The sequence below is a fragment of the Centroberyx gerrardi genome, chromosome 22, assembly GCF_048128805.1.
Source record: "Centroberyx gerrardi isolate f3 chromosome 22, fCenGer3.hap1.cur.20231027, whole genome shotgun sequence".
In the NCBI taxonomy this organism is placed as follows: Eukaryota; Metazoa; Chordata; class Actinopteri; order Beryciformes; family Berycidae; genus Centroberyx; species Centroberyx gerrardi.
In genome coordinates this window covers 21,442,394-21,448,393 of record NC_136018.1, presented here as the reverse complement: position 1 = coordinate 21,448,393, position 6,000 = coordinate 21,442,394, and positions in this window count along the sequence as shown.

Here is a 6,000-nt window from a genome sequence, read left to right as displayed (position 1 = left end):
AGTTCTCATTTTCTCATTTTAACATAATGCTAGCAGCATACTATCATTCAACATGGGGTAAGTTTACGTGTTAGCATGGAGCACCACAGCCAACAATCTACCAGGGACATATGGATGATTTTGGTGTCTCTGTTTTCATCACTTAATAGAGTAAGTTGACTAATGGAACAGTCTCCAAAGACAAAGACCGTCCTGTAACCAAAAGGTTCCAGGTTTGATCCTCCATGACCCAAAGCAACTACCCCATGGCGGTGTCTTTGAGGTAGGAAGACACTGAATCGCTACCAGCTCCACGGGTCAATGATCTTTGGCTGACCCTGACCTCTGCCCTCCCTGTGGAGAGGTACAGGACAGGTGAGTTTACCTAAGAAGACAGGGAGAAACCCTGGACAGCTTGTTAGTTCATCACAAGGATAACACAGATAGACAGACACTCACATTCATTCCTATGGGCAATTTAGAGTCACTAATCCACCTGGCTTAGAGGGAAACAGGACTCAAACTCGAGCCATGTCGTCAAAAACAAAATATTATACTACAAAACATAGCCTACACATCATTAGTAACAAACCGACATTTGATTCTGATTTTCACTCTGGATGATTTGATTCAAACAGGGACACAGTGCATTCCAGCGCAGACCTGCACATTGTGAAACCAACCTCCACTTGGCAGTATGTAACCAGAACCCTGGCCGGAACTACACTCCTATCCTTTCTGTCCCCATAGGGAGAGCGCTTCCACTTCAGAGAGTTGTCAGCAAGTTCCCAACACAAGAGAAGAAGGAAAAGCTCACTGAAAAACTTGTCAACAATGTTTCCACTCAAGTTTCATCTCTCCACAATATCAAAAATTAAAGCATCTCCCTTGCACTCGAAGTTGAGTACCACAGCGGGGCCCACTTTTGATTGGTTGATCAATCAATTGGTAGTCCATTCAACAACTAAGTGAAGGCGGGATATCAGGTAAACTGTGCCACATACCAATTAAAAAACCTTAAAGCCACCAATAACAGTATCTTTAAATTTGACCATTTGCATGTTAAAAAAATTCCAAAAACACCTATGTCCTAACCCAGTAGTACATTCATTTTATTCACATTCACTGTGACTTGCATCATGACAACCAACTGCCTACAACAAACTTCCAACTGGACAAACAACTTTTTGAATGTTGTCTGTTTATTGACTGTATAACCAGGGTTGCAGTCGAGGGTAAACCCATCTAGACTCAGTTTACCCACTTTTTTAAATTTGTGGAATAAAGTTGACCACCTTTTTAGCCTGAAATCATCGTTAGGAGGTACATTTCTAGTATGCAAAGTAAGTAGTACCAGACTGACGTAAGTTATATGAGGATAGTGTATTTTAAGGGGGAAAAAGCAACAATGAATGCTAATGTTTTGGTTTCTATTGGTGGTTGTTTGCCACCAACTGGACGACATTCAATAGTTTGCCTACCTCTTTCTTTACCTCTACACTGTGTGTGATAGGCTGTAATGTTGGGGCTGGCTGTGCTGCATTGCTGTATTTCCTAGTTGTGTCGGGGCTCTACAGCCGGCGTGTTGTTGAAATCCAGCCGGTAAAGAGCTGAAGGACAGCCGGGGAGAGTGTCTCCTACCTTGGACAGCTCCAAGAGTTTCTCCGCAGCCTCTCTGGAGTCTCAGCGGGAGAAAACAACAACATGCACCGGTTTAACCACTCTGCCAACAACACTAACCGGTGCCGTTAGCTGTTAAATCTTCCGTTTTGGTCGGTTGCGGTAGGTTCACGCGCATTTCTCCGTACTTTTCCGCATCTTCGCTATGTTTTAATTAGCCTATTGAAGCCTTGGTGGTGCATGGGGGCTCCGCTGCCAGGGCGCCTGCGCGGCTCAGGTCGGTCTCTGCTGGGGCTGGGGTTAATGCTGCCTTCAAGTGTTGTCGGAAATACCAGGACTAAGAGGTGAAGAAAGCAAGATTTGGTTTTATTTTTAGTTCAAGTGATTTGGTTTTTAAGCTTTCTTTGCAGTCATATAAAATGCAATAAATCTGCATTACCTCAATAGTGATTTTATTTATTTTATTGTATTATTATTTTTTATTTGGCATATGTATAGGCTACATATGCAAAATAAAATTCTGCTTGGAGCCCCCATTAGGCCTGGGGCAGCTCTGCAGCAAAGTGTTAAATATGACTGAGAAATTGTGAATTTTCTATGAAACCCAAGTTTCTATGTGACGTTTAGGGAGCGAAGAGCATGTAAACTGTGTCAACACCTGATGCTAAAAGTGATGTATTTTATTATTTTATGTCATTGTTTGGCATTCTATAGAAACAATTTGTATTATTGCGTCTTTCTATGTTCACTCTTTGTTCAACTTCTAGTTATCACACATTTTTATACAACTATTAACCAGTTAATTAAAACATGAATTACATGCCTCAAGTGCATCATCTCCTTATCATTCTGCTGCTGCAGCACAAAGTAGCTCTACACAGCTTAATTTCTAAAATAAAACAGCCACTGAAAAATTTTGTCAATTTTTGACCAAAAGAACTTGAATGTGCAACAAGTCGTCTTTATGACTTGAGGTTTCAGAAGCAGCAGCTTATTACGAGACCCTGAAGGGAGCATTAGCCATGGTTCCAACCAGTAACAAGAGTCCTATTCAGACACACTGACTTGCTATGCAGGCTGGTGTCCGTTTACCAGGCCAGCAGTCACACAGTCAGATATACTAGTGGGAGAGAAACTTTGGCAATCGGCTAATGTGTCAAAGCTGAGATGTGACACTGCAAACTACAGGCTGTGTGATAACAGCTTCTCTCAAATCACAACACTGAAACATTGACAGTTGAATAATATTAATTAGGGTTCAGCCATATGTTTTTTGATGGCTGGTGCTGCTGTGTTTGTGTTGAAACTGATGATAGCTGATATTATCTCTATGTTTGACCATTTTCATGCCAAAAAATTACAGGTTTCCCCCAGACTGTTATTCTTATGAGGGTGGAAAATCCTCTGAAACAGCATTTAGACCATCATGGGTCACTGAAATAATAAAAAATAATAAACATATTCTTGCATACTTGTGTGAAATCCAATGAAAATGTCTCATTAGAATCAGTCCAGGTTAAAGACTTCCCATAGACAACCAGTGTAGCATTAATCAATTCTACAATAAATATGTAATCAATCAAAAGGCATATTTATAGTAATACTGATCAAGGTGATTCAGATGAAATGTATTAACATATTAACATAATCCTTCATTAACTGTATCCATGACTGTGCTCACAAAGAACTATCCTAAACTGATTAACTAGAATATGATGAATATACAGGATCAAATGCAAACCCGTCAGAAAGCTCAATATGACACTAAAATTCACTATAATTCACTACAATTTGTGTGGAGAGGCTGCAGCCATTTCGTGCCACTGTCTCAGATATATGGCAGGGCTTTTTCCACTGCAGCCCCATTCCCTCTGGAACTCTTTCCCCCAGTATATCAGAGTCGCTCTTTCATTATATCCACCATCAGAAAAGCTCCCAAAACTCATCTCTTCACAATAGCTTTTCTTTCTACCTTTTTTTTCAGTTTGCTATTTGAAATATTTTTTCTTTTTTTTTCTTTTTTTTCTTATTGTTGTTTCTATATTGCTATGCATCATTTTATCTTTCTTTTTTCTTTTTCTTTCTTTTTCTATCTTGTGAAGCATCTTTGAGTACCTTGAAAAGCGCTATACAAATACAATTTATTATTATCATTATTATCATTATTATCATTGAAATTTTGACAACCAAGGCTATCTGATGTTGTGCTTAGTTTATCACTTTCTCATTGTCACTGAAATAAATTCCATAGAGGTGAACCAGGGAAGCATTTCTTTCTCTACACCTGAGGATTGCTTATTCGATCTCCTTGCATGTCAAATAAATGAGAGAAGCACCAGACTTTGCCGTCATTTTTTCCACAAACTTCAAAAAAAACATCTGACCAAATTCAATGTGAAAAATGTGCATAAAAAAATCAAAGAGGGTGAATCCTTTCTATGACACTGTTCAGTACATATACAGTGCCCTTTAAAGTGATCTTTAAGAAAGCACTGAACCCTGACCTTTGACCTCTATATGCATACGTGTGTGTGTGTGTGTGTTGAAGGGGTATGCAGAAAGACAAGTTCTGTATACCTTGTGTAAACTGACCAATATAGTAATCTTTTACTCTCAGTAATAGTGAAGTATTAATCGTTAAAACACTCAAAGTAAACAATCATTCCACCCTAACTGTAACCAATATGGTATAAATTAGTAGTTAGTGATACCTCACCATCACAGACTTTTCTTTATGTATTAATCAGGGCCCAAATAGCAATTGATACTATACTTGATGGGATATTTGGGTAGAAAAAAATCAAAGTGTCCACAAATCTAAGTGTCTAAATTTGTTTATAAAAGCTTCAAACTGCATATTTTTATTATCAGTATATTGTTTCAGTTCTTTGTTTCGTTCCTTAACAAGGCATTTGGAAACATGTGGGTTAGTCATGAATGCAGCAGAGTTAATGAGGAACTACTATGTCAATTTTGAACTGCTTCTCTCCCATTTCCCTGCAAGACCTCATTGATCTGGTGGGCACTATGAAAACTTCTTCAAGCCCCTTAGATATCTTACCAACGTCTATGTTTAAAAATGTACTTAGGTCTATTGGTCCGTGCCTGGTGTCTATTATTAATAGCTCCCTGCAATCTGGTTGTGTCCCATCTTATTTTAAACATGCAGTTGTTCAGCCTCTCCTAAAAAAAACTAACCTTGATCCATCCCTGCCCAAAAACTATAGGCCTATATCCAAGTTGCCTTTTATCTCAAAAATTTTAGAAAAAGTTGTTGCCAAACAGCTCACTGCTGTTCTGAATGCACACAACATTCTTGATAAGTTCCAGTCTGGTTTCCGTCAGAAGCATTCCACTGAAACAGCTCTTCTCAGAGTCTCCAATGATATCATGATGTCTTCTGATGTGGGTGAATGCTCTGTTTTGGTGCTGCTGGATCTTAGCGCAGCTTTCGATACTGTAGATCACTGTATTCTGATCGAAAGGCTTAGGCAGTGGGTGGGTGTCTCTGGGAGCGCCCTGGACTGGTTCTCCTATCTCTCGGATAGGAGTTTTTCTGTGTCGGTTGGTCCCTACATGTCTGCAACTGCTGCCCTATCCTGCGGTGTGCTCCAGCCAGGGTTCTGTTTTGGGTCCTATCTTATTTGCTTTATATATGCTTCCCCTAGGACTGATTATTAGCAAATTTAAAGGTATTTCTTATCACTGCTACGCTGATGATATTCAGCTGTACATCTTTTTAAGCCAGATAAGACTGACAAACTGTCTGTTTTGCATGATTGTCTGATTGCCATTAAGGACTGGATGGCCAACAACTTTCTACAGCTTAACGCAGACAAGACTGAGGTTCTTATTATTGCTTCAGACAGTATTGTTTCCAAGGTTGCTCAGTGTATTGGGTCCCTTTCCTCAACTGTACGGTCTAACCTTAGAAATCTTGGTGTTATTTTTGATCAGGCTATGTACTTTGATCAACATATTAAGTCATTGTCCCGTACATGTTTTTTCCATCTTAGAAACATTGCCAAACTCAGGTCTGTTGTGTCTCAAGCTGAGTTGGAGATGATTATTCATGCCTTTATATCATCCCGCCTGGACTACTGTAATTCCCTTTTCACCTGCCTCAGCAAGTCACCTCTGGACCGTCTACAAATGGTCCAGAACGCTGCTGCAAGGCTGTTGACCAGGTCCAGCAGGACGTCTCACATCACACCCATCTTAGCTTCCTTACATTGGCTTCCCATCAAGTTTAGGATTCAATTTAAGGTTCTTGTAATCACATATAGAGCCCTGCATGGTCAGGCACCTGTGTACATCTGTGACCTACTCCATCCCTACATTACCAGCAGGTCACTTAGGTCTTCTGACCAGGGCTTACTGGTTGTCCCTCGCTCTAGGCTC